The sequence below is a fragment of the Bufo bufo genome, chromosome 7 (genome assembly GCF_905171765.1).
Source record: "Bufo bufo chromosome 7, aBufBuf1.1, whole genome shotgun sequence".
In the NCBI taxonomy this organism is placed as follows: Eukaryota; Metazoa; Chordata; class Amphibia; order Anura; family Bufonidae; genus Bufo; species Bufo bufo.
In genome coordinates this window covers 210,349,932-210,363,989 of record NC_053395.1, presented here as the reverse complement: position 1 = coordinate 210,363,989, position 14,058 = coordinate 210,349,932, and the positions used below count along the sequence as shown (strand labels likewise).

Genomic DNA, 14,058 nt, shown 5'->3' with positions numbered 1-14,058 from the left:
TTGACAGCGGTATTGGTTACATGACTTACATTTGGCCAATGTGGCCGACACGGGTAGGGGGAGTGGAGCTGACACTTGTAAGTTGTATAACTGATACCTGTGGGGGTTGTGTGGAAGACACTTTTGGAGTGTAATATGGCTGACACTTGGGGTGTAGTGTGGCTGTCACCAGTACAAGTTGCATGGCTGACACTTGTGCAGTGTGGCCGACACAGGTAGGGAGAGTGGTAAGGGTAGTGTGGATGAAACTTAGGGGTAGTGTGGAAGGTTGGGGTGTAGTGTGTCTGACTCTTGTGGGGTAGTGTGGCTGACATCAGTATTGGTTGCATGACTGACACTTGGACAATGTGGCCGACACGGGTAGGGGGAGCGGAGCTGACACTTGGAGGTAGTATAACTGATACCTGACGGAGTTGTGTGTCTGATACTAGTGGGGTAGAGTTGCTGACACCAGTATGGGTTGCATGGCTGATACTTGGGCAGTGTACGGCTGACATCTGAGGGAGTTGTGTGACTGACACTTGTATGGATAGTGACAATCATGCCTACCTTATGTGAGGGAAGTGTTGGACACTGTTAGAGGATCAGTATTGGCTGTCCCTTGTTCTTAGTTGTCTGGGGTGCCCACCAGTGCTCTAATCAAATGCCCATGGTGCTCCATAACTAAATGATATAAATAAATTAACCCTTTGCATATCTATAACTGGAGGAAGCCATTGGCTTTCGTAGAGTTGTCTGTAAGATGCCACTGAGAACGGAGAGGAGAAATAAACCCTCCTCCGCTTTTGTCGTTATTTGTATATTTTCCTGCATGTGATTATTTCTCTACATTGAGGTTTCCCGTCCGTCCTACAATATTAGCGCCTGCAATCCCTCATCTCAATCTGATTCATAATAATTATGAATTACACAGTCGGCTGGCTGCTTGATATAAATACAGGTATAGCCTGACGCTGCTCACAGACACAAATGAAATAAGTCAATCTGCGCTCGCCAGTATTTTAGATTAAATCCGACCTGTTTTTTTTTATGCTAATTTCCCCTTATCTCTTTGTTTGTGAGTCTTTGCTCTGCGGTGCATAGAATATTGAAGTATAAATGTAACACGTCTCTGACAGTGATGTCTCATCTCACTGGAAATAATCCGGTTAGTTAAGGACAATAAACTTAATTTAGGAGGCAATTATGTCACATAAAACCATCCTCTTGCACATTACCTGTGTATGGTGTTCTCTTGCGAAGCCTATGCCTCATTTAACATCAGCTGTTGACAGGTTAACCAGACATAAAGTCCTGTACAGGTGATTATTGCCTGAAACTATTACCTTAGTATAACTACTCCTATCATGCAGTTCAGAAGGAATACTCCAGGCGATGTACCGCAGATGCAGCAGAGGTGAATTGGTTGCAGGATGTGCTAAAAATACAGTATAAATAACGCTTGGATGATCAGCAAAGACTCAAGCTGGCCGTACACCTTCAATAGCTGCCGACTGACTATCTATTCCTCTTAACCCTCATGCACCTGCATGCTCGGTCAGGCGTGCATGTGTCCTCAGTAGGAAGAGGGAAATGAGTTGCTGCCCGATATTTCACACAAGCGTTACCTACACAGACCCCATCCCATTACCCTTACAAGTGTTACCAGGCTAGTATCCCTGCTCCTGTCACTCATTTTTGAAGGGCTGCTGATGAAGCAGAGCCCTAATTGTTGCTAATGGGTATTTCTGCGGCCCATCTAAACATTTTTGTTAGCAAATCCCTCTGTTTTGTATAGGCTCCTCGGATAATCTGTCTATGAGTCCTAGCAGACAATATGTAGGGACTGTCAAGATTCGGATTGGTTTAACTTAAGCTTGTTTGATGCTATAGTGTTTCAGAAGATAAGCTGTTTCAGAAATGTTGCGTATGGAAATAGCATGATGAGCAATTGAGTACTATAATTTCTACTTTAGATGGGTTGGCCCATCTGGACTATTAATGGCATATCCCTAGCATATGCCACCAATGTTGGATAGGTGCGGGTCCCACCTCTGGGACTTGCTGCTATCTCCAGAACAGGGCTCCTGAACTAACAATGCTCTCCATTCATCTCTATGGCAGTTCCAAGAATAGCTGAGCGGGCGTGCCTGTTTGTTTTCAGAAGCCTGCGCTCATCTTTTTATGGAAATCCTGTAGTGGTGAACGGAGGGAGGGTGGCTGCACATGTGCAGTCAGGAGCAGATCGGCCATAGACCTTACAGGAAAATTTCCCGGTGGGCCGATGCCCAGGGGGTCGCCTGAGCCCTCCTCCCAGCCGGCCAGTGGAAGTTTTTGGGAATGTATTTTGTGCTGCTGGCAGTATTTTGTGATGGACTGTGGTATTTGGCTCTGTTGTGGGGATATAATGTGCCACAATATGGTATTGCTGGCCCTGCCTTCCATAAATTTGGACCCAACTACCAAACGGGGCCACTTTTTGTAATTTTTCCAGGGCTACTTTAAGTTCCCAGTCTGCCCCTGTGTTCACGTTAGAGGCCTTGTTCTGGAGATAGGAGTCTTTCCCATAAGTGAGACCCCCACTTATCTGATATCAACGGCACATTCTAGAGATATGCCATCAATCTTCCAAGATGGGACGACCTCTTTAAGGTAAAGATATTTTTTAGTATTGGCAACTCTTTTGAAATGCTATTTTAGGGCAAAAGCAGTTAATTCCCCAAACCTTCTATTTACAAGTGCCCTTTAAAGGGAATCTGTGACCAGCGACCTCCCTATCCAACTGTTTGCATAGTCACATAGCAGTTTTTCTATTGTTGATCCTAGGATCCGTTCCCGAGTTATAATTATTTTTCTCAATATGCAAACTAGACCTTTGGTGCAATGAGGGTGTCACCATAGTGCTTGTAGCTCCACTCCTTTCTGTGGCCAGCCCATCCCTCGCTGCTTTGATTGACAGGGGCAGGTAGTGGCAAAGCAACGAGGCAGGGGCTGGCCACAAAAAGGAGCGAAGCTTGGGTGCAACAGAAGCAATATTGGCAATATTGGCGCAATATTTGCATATTAATAAAAAGGTATTATAACTCAGGAACAGAGCCCCAGATCAACAAAAGGAAAAGAGAGTTTTAATCAGGTGAACCGCAGCTATGTTTCTATGCAAACAATTGGATAGGGAGGTCGCTGATGACAGATTCCCTTTAATTATATTTGACCAACTGATTATGTAGCTCTCAATTGCAAGACCTTGGTCATCAGCCCTGAACCCAGAGGCTCAGTATTCTGACACGGAATAGTGAGTCAATCATTTTAATGTAAACAATAAACAAAATGATTGTAAAGTTTACAAATAACATTGATAAGTGTCGATACAAAGCAAAAGCCTCCAGGTCTCCTAGGATCGGAGAAACTCGCGTGTTTCCTGCAAAGCTTTTCGCTGGTTGCATAAATATAACACCTCTCAGTGGATTCTGTTATTTCTCAGCCGGTGTACCTATAAACGCCTGACACTTGTATTTCTGGATATTGATTTGTTGCAGGGTATGCTATTCCACCGTGTGCGTCGCTCACGAAGCTTATTTATTTATCATACTCCCTTCTATAGCGTTACTATATTCTGCAGCGCTTTACAGACTTTAGCATCAAGCTGTCCCCAATGGGGCTCACAATCTAAGGTCCCTATCAGTTTGTCTTCGGAGTGTGGGAGGAAAACAGAGAACCCGGAGGAAACCCGCGCAAACACGGGGAGAACATACAAACTCCATGCAGATGTTGTCCTTGGTCGTATTCGAACCTAAGACCCCAGCGCTGCAAGGCGACAGTGTTTCTCTTCTATCACATCTATAAGGTTACAGCAAAAATGAAGGTCAGAATCCTTAATCATTGCCCTGTCCTCAGCTATGGTCAACAATCAGATTAATGAGCCAGCAATTTGCTGAAAACAACCTAGCCAGATCCCAAATCCTATATCCTAGAAGAGTAAAATATGTGAAAAGCGCTAAACTCTGTGGTGTGTATATAGTGATTGGGGGGAGGGGTGGACAAATCAAATTTAAACTGGAATATACCATGCTGGTTAAGCCATTAAACCCAGCAGGGGTGCACCTGGCCTTTCTGCTGCCTGAGGCGACATCTGAAACGGCCTCCCCATTCAATTGCTCTGCTAGAGTTATTTCAAGCTGGAAGCTCAGGGGCGGGCACTTTCTCAGGGAGTATGTCCTATCTTCTGCAGCTGGTGGCAGTTGAAGGATGGAACTGAGCGAGTGCGTCCATCTCAGTGAACAGGACAGAGAAATTAGAAAAAGAGCAGGTGGTGCTATATAGATAGATTTCAGTGAATAATAATGGCTATACAGCATTTTTAGTATTCAGATCCAGGTGCTGGTTTGAAAAATGTACAGGGTGGGCCATTTATATGGATACACCTTAATAAAATGGGAATGGTTGGTGATATTAACTTCCTGTTTGTGGCACATTAGTATATGTGAGGGGGGGAAACTTTTCAAGATGGGTGGTGAGCATGGCGGCCATTTTGAAGTCGGCCATTTTGAATCCAACTTTTGTTTTTTCAATAGGAAGAGGGTCATTTGACACATCAAACTTATTGGGAATTTCACAAGAAAAACAATGGTGTGCTTGGTTTTAACGTAACTTTATTCTTTCATGAGTTATTTACAAGTTTCTGACCACTTATAAAATGTGTTCAATGTGCTGCCCATTGTGTTGGATTGTCAATGCAACCCTCTTCTCCTACTCTTCACACACTGATAGCAACACCGCAGGAGAAATGCTAGCACAGGCTTCCAGTATCCGTAGTTTCAGGTGCTGCACATCTCGTATCTTCACAGCATAGACGATTGCCTTCAGATGATACGAGATGTGCAGCACCTGAAACTACGGATACTGGAAGCCTGTGCTAGCATTTCTCCTGCGGTGTTGCTATCAGTGTGTGAAGAGTGGGAGAAGAGGGTTGCATTGACAATCCAACACAATGGGCAGCACATTGAACACATTTTATAAGTGGTCAGAAACTTGTAAATAACTCATGAAAGAATAAAGTTACGTTAAAAACAAGCACACCATTGTTTTTCTTGTGAAATTCCCAATAAGTTTAATGTGTCAAATGACCCTCTTCCTATTGAAAAAAACAAAGTTGGATTCAAAATGGCCGACTTCAAAATGGCCGCCATGGTCACCACCCATCTTGAAAAGTTTCCCCCCTCACATATACTAATGTGCCACAAACAGGAAGTTAATATCACCAACCATTCCCATTTTATTAAGGTGTATCCATATAAATGGCCCACCCTGTAGAATATATTTTTTTCGTGGGACAAACTCTTTCGGCCTCTTTCACACGAGCGTGACGGATTAGGTCCGGATGCGTTCAGGGTGCGTTCAGTGAAACTCGCACTATTTTGCAAGCAAGTTCAGTCAGTTTTGTCTGCGATTGCGTTCTGTTGTTCAGTTTTTTCTGCGCGGGTGCGATGCGTTTTGATGCGTTTTATACGCGCGTGATAAAAAACTGAAGGTTTACAAACAACATCTCTTAGCAACCATCAGTAAAAAAACGCATCGCACAGGCACTTGAATGCGGATGCAATGCGTGTTTCACGCAGCCCCATTCACGCAGAATCTAGAACATGCTGCGATTTTTACACAACGCAGAACTGATGCGTGAAAAACAACGCTCATGTACACAGACCCATTGAAATGAATGGGTCAGGATTCAGTGCGGGTGCTATGCGTTCATGTCATGCATTGCACCCGCGCGGAAAACTCGCTCGTGTAAAAAAGGGGCCTTAAGGACTGAAGATGCAAATCACAATATGCTAGGCAATTTCTCAATAGGCTGTAATTCAAATCATGACCACTGGGTGGCCACATGTAGACACATATATCATAATCAACTCCTGACAGAGTATCCCAAAATCATGTTTTATTCTTTTATATATTTTTTTACAAAGCTGGCCATTTAGCGCCACTCATGCCAGACTATGTCGAGTCAAGTCGGCATGTCTAGTTTTAGCCCTTCAAGTGGTTAGTTTTATGGCATCACCCCCTGTGTTTAGTACCCGAGGGGCACCTCCAAATGTCATTGTGAAGATTTGTGTGGTAATGATCGCCACCAAGTCGTTAGATTCTACGTCTATAGACACAGATGTGGAAGCCATCCCGCATTTATTCTGTGCAAATGCTTAGCAAGTTCTTCCCAGTTGTTTGTGACAATGTGCAAAGCGAAGTAAACAAAGTGTTTATGCAATGTAGTCCCAGAGCAGCTTGTTAAAATGTGAAATGTGCCACATCATTCCGGGATGGGTTGAGGAGCAAGTGAACCATTTTATCTATTGGTCCACCAGCCTTCCTCAACTGCTTAACTTCACTCCCTCCAATCGCTCCGTGACAACTGGGATCCTTCATTAACAATGTTTGTATGTGATGAATATTGCAACATGTTATGGGTCCTGTCAGTTTCATATAATAATTGTAATAATAATCCTGACAGTAATTTCACATTAGTCGTTTCTCAGGTCATTTATCTAAGCGAAGAGGCTTGCAGATGGGAAAGTGACGGCGCAAGTAGAGAATAGCGCAAAAACATGTATTGTCGGTTTGTCATGTGGAAATCACTGAGGGTATTCCCATTATGTCAGTGGCTGCAATTTTCTACACCGCGTGTCACTTCACCCCGGAGGCATCTTAATTACATCAAGACAATTCCAAAATATCAGCAATTTACACTATTTTCCACTTCAGTTAAATACATTGAAGGCGGATTCTGCAACAACGGTAACATTTATCAAGTTTGGAAATGTTACAAAGAGATACAATATAAAACGTGCTCTGTCCGGTCATCCATCATAATCGATCGGAAGGACGTAATTGACTATTTGATTATGTGCTTATTTTGCTTTAGTGGTTTATGGGAAGAGGAGATCTTATGGTATTTTGAGAGTGAAACCTTATCCTCATTTCCACTGCAAATCCCCGAATCCAAACTATAAATGCTTGAGTCCTTCTCTTCTATTACTTTGACAATAGGTTTTCTGGGATTTATATATTGATGACCTATATCTGATCGGTGGGGATCTGACCCCTGACAACCCATTGATCAGGGCTGAAGCCTTTTTGTTGGCCTGTGACATCGCGTACATTGGTCACATGACCTTTATGCAGCTTAGTCCCATTCAAGGGAATGGGACTGAGTTGCAATACCAAACGCTACCACTATAAAATGTATGGTGATGTGCTTAATTTGAAAAGGCCAAAGCACCCGCCCAAGCATTGTAGCCCCTAAAAAATCTGATCGGCGGAGGGGTGCCACGATCCAGACTAGGGTTCCGGTGACCATTGACTTAAAATGGGTTTTGTGACGGATCCGTCTTGTTCATTTGGGATATAATACAACCGGATCCATTCTGAACGGATGCAGACGGTTGTATTATATAAAGGATGCGTTTTTGCTGAACCCATGATGGAGCCAGCAAAAACACTGATGTGAAAGTAGCCTAAGACAGATACAAGACGTCCTTACATACAGTCCTGATCAAAAGTTTAAGACCACTTGAAAAATGGCAAAAAAACATATTTAGCATGGCTGGATCTTAACAAGGTTCCAAGTAGAGCTTCAACATGCAACAAGAAGAAATGGGAGTGAGACAAAACATTTTTTCAGCATTCAATTTAATAAAAACAATGAATAAACTGAAACAGGCTGTTTTTCAGATGATCAAAAGTTTAGGACCACACCTCCAAAAAAAAACGAAACCACCCCAAAACAGAAATCCAACTTCCAAACATGAACTCAGTAATGAGTAGCTCCGCCGTTATTGTTTATCACTTCAAAAATTTGTTTCGGCATGCTTGATGCAAGCGTTTCCATGAGGTGAGTGGGAACATTTCTCCAAGTGGTGAAGACGGCCGCACGAAGGCCATCTACTGTCTGGAACTGTTGTCCATTTTTGTAAACTTCCCTTGCCATCCATCCCCAAAGGTTCTCAAATGGATTTAGATTAGGGGAACACGCAGGATGGGCCAAAAGAGTGATGTTATTCTCCTGGAAGAAGTCCCTTGTCCTGCGGGCATTGTGTACTGTAGCGTTGTCCTGTTGAAAAACCCAGTCGTTACCACACAGACGAGGGCCCTCAGTCATATCTCTGCAACATAGCCAGTGGCCGTTTGATGCCCCTGCACTTCCTGAAGCTCCATTGTTCCACTGAAGGAAAAAGCACCCCAGACCATTATGGCGCCCCCTCCACTGTGGCGCGTAGAAAACATCTCAGATGGGATCTGCTTGTCATGCCAGTAATGTTGGAAACCATCAGGACCATCAAGGTAAAAAAAAAAAATCATCAGAGAATAAAACTTTCTTCCACCTTTGAATGTCCCATGTTTGGTGCTCTCTTGCAAAGTCCAAACGAGCAGTTCTGTGGTGTTCAAGGAGACGAGGTCTTTGAAGAAGTTTTTTGTTTTTGAAGCCCTTCAGTCTCAGATGCCGTCTGATGGTTATGGGGCTGCAGTCAGCACCAGTAAGGGCCTTAATTTGGGCTGAGGATCGTCCAGCGTCTTGACGGACAGCCAATTGAATCCTCCGGCTCAGTGCTGATGAAATTTTTTGGGGTCTTCCACTTGACGTTTTAGTTCCATAACCCTCAGGATCATTTAAGAAATTCCAAATGACTGTCTTACTGCGTCCCACCTCAGCAGCGATGGCGCGCTGTGAGAGACCCTGCTTATGCAGTTCAACAACCCGACCACGTTCAAAAAGGGAGAGTTTTTTTTGCCTTTGCCATCACAACGTGTGACTACCTGACAGAAAATGACAATGAATCCACATCTTTGCACAGATTTGGCCTTTTAAAGTCATGTGGTCCTAAAATTTGGATCAGCTGAAAAACAGCCTGTTTCAGTTTAATCGTTATTTTCAATTAATTGAATGCTCAAAAAATGTTTTGTCGGGGGGCGTGGCCTGCTGCCGACGGAGATGGCTGCTCAGTGAAAGAGCTCCGCTCCACCATCCCTGCAAAGCGACCTCAAGCATCTTGGCAGAGGAGATTTAGAGTCACCGATTCATCTCCTACCTCCACAGTGACATGATGACCAGGAAGAAAGCGTCTCGCCCGGGTCTCAGACGTTTAACTGAATTTTTTTCAGCCCAGGAGCCTGATGGCGGTTTCCCGCCACAAAGACCCGTCTCTCCTCCAGCGCGACAGGAGAAGGAAGACCGCTCAGCGGCAGCGCCTGCAACCAAGGGTTCCTCTTCTCCTCCTACGGCTAGCCGGGGAGACACAGAGACGAGAGGTAAGCGTGTGCACACACCGTACAGACCCGATCCCAGAGGGAGTGAGCTCCGTGACGATGCAGACCGAGGGGAAGCCATGATGACCAGGCTGCCGGTGAGTGACTCCATAGCCGGCCCAAGGAGTGGCGATACTTCCCCCGCAAATATAACGCGTTACACCGCAGTAGTCACAACACCCACATCGGGGGTCGCGACATCAGATCCCCTGCAGGACTTTGTATGCTCGGATCAGACTGTGTCTGAAAACGCACTCAAAGCTATGATGACGGCTGTACATCAATCCCTCACTTCACAGCTGCAACAAGTAGCCTCCTCCATTACATCTGCAGTGGATGCCCTGGGCTCCAGGGTGAATCATATTGAGCATAAGATGGGGGAGCTAACCAACTCCCATAATGAGTTAATAGATGCACATTATACCCTGGAAGATGAAGTAGCAGGGCTGAGAGCTAAGTTAGCTGACTTGGAGGACAGAAACAGGCGAAATAACCTGAAGTTCAGAGGGATTTCAGAATCCATTGCTCCGGCTAATTTGCAGCAATATCTGGGTGAAATGCTCAAATTGATATTCCCAGACAAGGATCCACAAATTCTCCTGATTGACAGGGCGCATCATTTGCCTAAACCTAAACATCTTCCAGCTTCTGCGTCCAAAGATGTCATTGCACGCTTTCACTTCTACTGTATTAAGGAAGAGCTGGTCTCCTACATCAGGAAAAATAGTAGCTTACCAGAGCCGTTCCAGGACATTCAAATATTTTCTGATTTGTCACAGGTGACATTACAAGCTCGGAAGAAGCTTTCACCAATAACCAAAGTTCTGAGGGATCTCCAAATCCCATACAAGTGGGGTTTTCCGCTGAAACTCCTGATTCATAAAGATGGGAAAACTTTTATTATCAGGAACCCTGAAGAAGGAGAGTTATTGCTTAAAAAGTGGAACATTGGAAGATCTTCATTGCCGGTTCCAGCTAGACAGAAATCCTCTACCTATGTGACCCCGGATTGGTCCACAGTGGGTGACTGATGCTGAAAAAAAAAAAAAAAAAAAAAAAGCACCTAGACTGCATTTATTTCCCTTTAGCCAAGTTGCTATCATTAGAAGGGATGGCGGTGTAAGGCCGGACTGTTCACCCCCAATTTCTCTGGTCCAGGTTTCTTCTAAGAACCTCTTAGACCAGACAGTCCCAGTTATTATTGAATAACCTATGTTTTCTCTACAGGTTACATTGGAATTGTTATTTGATGTTTTTGTCCCCTTCATTTCTATTTTTCTTTTTGCCAATGGTCCCGGGTCAATCTATTGTCCACCACCAAGGTCTTGGGTTGTAGATGTTATAGCATGCAATCAACATCGCAGTACTAGTATTTATGATGGCGGTTAGAATAATGTCCATTAATGCAAAGGGACTAAATTCCCCCTATAAGAGATCCTCACTTTGGAAAGATGTGCGGTCCTCACAGACTGATATAATATGTGTTCAAGAAACACATTTCATGCAGGATAATCATCCAGATCTCTCCAACAAAGGTTTCTCTACTGTTCTACTTGCTAATTCTAACAAAAAGAAAGCTGGGGTTGCTATTGCGATCAGAGATTCTTTGGCTATGCAGGTTGAGAAAGTGATAACTGATGTGGGTGGGAGATACATTATCCTTGTAGCTCTTATTGGATCAGTCGCGCTGACCCTAGTTAACATATATGCCCCCAACAAATCTCCTGTAAGGTTCCTAAACAAAGTTCTGAGGAAAGCGCGTAGTGTGCAAAAGGGTCACCTAATGATATGTGGAGACTTTAACATAGTTCCAGATAGGTGTATGGATTCTTCAAGTTCAGGCAGAACTTTAGCTCCATCCTTGGGGCGATGGCTGAGGGAAAATCAATTATATGATACATTCCGTTGTTTAAACGCGAATTCGAAAGAATACAGCTTTTACTCCGCTAGGCATAGATCGTTCTCTAGAATTGATCTGTTTCTCGCGGACAGATCTTTATTATCTAGGATATCTAGATCCTTAGTAGGACTTACGTCGTGGTCTGACCACGCACCAATTTCATGTTCGATCTCCCAGTTATTGCCAACGGGTGCTCAAAAAACATGGAGAAATAACACTTTTCTCCTCCGTCACCCGAAATATAAGCCGCGCACAGAAGCTGCTATTCAGGAATACTTCTCTATCAATGATACAGGAGATATTAGTGCTTTTACCCTCTGGCAAGCCCATAAAGCGACTATTAGGGGAGAACTGCTAAAACAGAGCTCACACTATAAAAAAACACGAGAGGCCAAACTTTCATCTCTCCTGGAAGAGGAGGCAAAAATGGAGGAACAAATAAGGTTAGATCCATCTGTCATGCTTCATAGGAAATTAATGTCTTTGAGAAATGAAATTCACGCCACTCTCCAGTTAGAATATGATCGTCAACTAACTTCCATGAGACTGGTATACTATAAATCCTACAATAAACCGAGTAGGCTAATGGCGAGGAAAGTCAAACCCCTGACTCAAAAAATTAACATTCCCTATGTGCTTGCTCCCGATAAAAAGTCTAGAATCACTCATCCTAATGAGATAGCAGAATCCTTCAACCAATATTACTCAAAGTTATATAACCTTGACAAAGATCCCACCACGTTACAACCATCTATAGAGAGCATTGCTGCCTTTCTACAAAAAGTTAGCTTACCTGCTTTGAATATTGAGCAACTGGAGGGTCTGAACGCCCCAATCTCGGCTTTAGAAGTCGAAACCACAATTAAATCTCTTAAACCAAATAAATCACCCGGCCCTGATGGGTTTTCAAATGAGTATTATCATCTATTTGCCCCGATATTGCAACCTTATCTCGTGCAACTTTTCAATAAGGTGTTAAATGGAGATCAATTTCCATCTGAAATGCTGCAAGCTACGATTGTCACTATACCAAAACCGGGAAAACCAACCGATTCACCTGCCAATTTTCGCCCTATTTCCCTCCTCAACTGCGATGTAAAGCTGTATGCAAAACTATTGACCCATAGACTTTTGAAAATTTTACCTGAACTAATTCATAGTGACCAGGTGGGATTTACAAAGGGAAGGGAGGCACCAGATGGTACTCGTAGGATATTGGGTCTTCTACAAAAAGCTGGAGGTTTGACAGCGCCTTCTCTGCTTCTTACCCTAGATGCTGAGAAGGCGTTTGATCGAATTCATTGGGGATTTGCATCAGCGGTATTAGAAAAATTTGGCTTTCAAGGTCCTATTAAAAACGCGATCCTTGCTCTTTACTCTTCCCCGTCCGCTAGAGTACTAGTGAATGGATCCCTCTCCTCCCCTTTTCCCATTACTAATGGTACCCGTCAGGGCTGCCCCCTCTCCCCTTTCCTTTTTTTACTGGTAATGGAGCCCTTCGCGGAAATGATACGGATGGCAGACAAGATTCGGGGTATTCCAGCAGGCAATCGACAACACAAGATTGGTTTATTCGCCGATGATGTTATACTGACCATATCTGACCCCTTGTCTTCGCTTCGGGCTACATTGCAGATTATAAAGGAATTCGGAGAGGTCTCCTATTACAAAGTTAATGAATCTAAATCCCAGATATTAGCTATCAAAATCCCCCCATCATTGAGGAGAGTGCTAGAAGACGAATTCCCTTTTCAATGGGCAGCTGAATTTATCACTTACTTGGGTGTTCAAATCTGCTTCCCGCTTTCACACTTAGTCAAAGCTAATTACGATACGCTTTATAACTCTCTTCAAGCCGACCTGAATAAATACTCCAAATTGGACCTATCCTGGTTAGGGAGGGTAGTAATCTATAAAATGATGGTGCTTCCAAAGATTCTGTATCTATTTCGCACTCTCCCTATCCCTATTCCTGTCTCGGTCTTTGCAAGATTTAAAGCCCAAATGCTCTCCTTTATTTGGAACAAAGGCCCTCACAGAATAGCAGCCTCTATTCTTTACAGCCATAGGATGCATGGAGGTTTAGGGGTTCCGAATCTCCAAGGATATTACAATTCGTTTGTTTTTAAGCAGTTGAAGTTTTGGTGCAGTCAGGAACAAACCCCTAGCTGGCAAAAGGTAGAAGTGGATCTTAACAAAGGGAGATCTCTTTACTCTCTTCTCTTAGTGCATGCCATAGACGACGACTTTCCACTACCTACAGCATTGACTCTGAAAGCGTCAATTCAGACATGGAAATTGCTGCTACATGGGGTGGGTCCGACGTCTCCAATGAGAAACATAAAATTACCTATAGAAATCCTACAATACTATATGTCGGATTTCTCGGTGAATAATTGGCGAAAAGCTGGCATACAAGAGTTGAATGATTTTTATGACAATGATGTTCTTAAATCATTTACAAGCCTTCAAACCTCATACAAACTCCCAGACACATATTATTATCAATACACTAGGATTGTTCACTGCTTAGCTAGAGGGCCAAAAAGAATTGCCAAACTTCCAGTAGTTCTTCTTAACGCTATACTTTATATTCAAAGAGATACGCGTATACCTACCAGCTCAATATACAAAACAGTTATAGGTGATGAACTCCTTTCAAAAAGAGCTCATTTTCTGAGTTGGGAAAAGGATCTGAAAGTCTCATATCCTACGAATAAATGGCAAACAGCTATTAGAATTACTCTACAGGCTACAAAATGTTCCAATCTGGTGGAGGGTTACCTTAAATTGCTTTCTAGATGGTATTTTACCCCAGCCAAACTTTCCAGATTCTTTCCCAACGTTGAAAATGTATGTTGGCGCTGCCAAAAGACACCTGGTAA

The 14,058-nt window shown here is 43.5% G+C and overlaps 1 protein-coding gene across 1 annotated transcript in view; it reads left to right on the top strand.

The window, feature by feature from the left end:
• ARHGAP15 (Rho GTPase activating protein 15) overlaps positions 1-14,058 on the top strand; it is an 842,137-nt gene that overhangs the window by 219,122 nt on the left and 608,957 nt on the right. The window lies entirely within an intron of this gene.